The 239-nt window shown below is 29.3% G+C and overlaps 1 protein-coding gene across 1 annotated transcript in view; it reads right to left on the minus strand.

Moving 5' to 3' along the window:
- Nucleotides 1-64: 64 nt before the first annotated feature.
- The window catches only part of LOC119590694 (serine/threonine-protein kinase pim-1-like), a gene marked incomplete in the record, with an annotated part of 4,982 nt that continues 4,807 nt past the window's right edge, over nt 65-239 (minus strand). The window contains 1 exon segment of the mRNA XM_037939379.1: nt 65-239.

Genomic DNA, 239 nt, shown 5'->3' on the forward strand with positions numbered 1-239 from the left:
TGCTATTTCTAAAGCATCTTTTGTTCAGGTTTAAAGGGTGTTTTGAGGTAAATGGAACAAGTTGTTGAAGTACTGTCAGCATTTTATTTGCATCATAGGAATTTTGTCATTTTATACAAAAATATGAATCTCACGGTATAAACCATATTTCATGTTTAATACAAAAGTCTGTTGCATTGATGGCATCCACTGTCAAAACATGACAGATAAATTATTATTAAAAGCGAATTTATTACAAT

The sequence above is a fragment of the Penaeus monodon genome, chromosome 27 (genome assembly GCF_015228065.2).
Source record: "Penaeus monodon isolate SGIC_2016 chromosome 27, NSTDA_Pmon_1, whole genome shotgun sequence".
Taxonomy (NCBI): Eukaryota; Metazoa; Arthropoda; class Malacostraca; order Decapoda; family Penaeidae; genus Penaeus; species Penaeus monodon.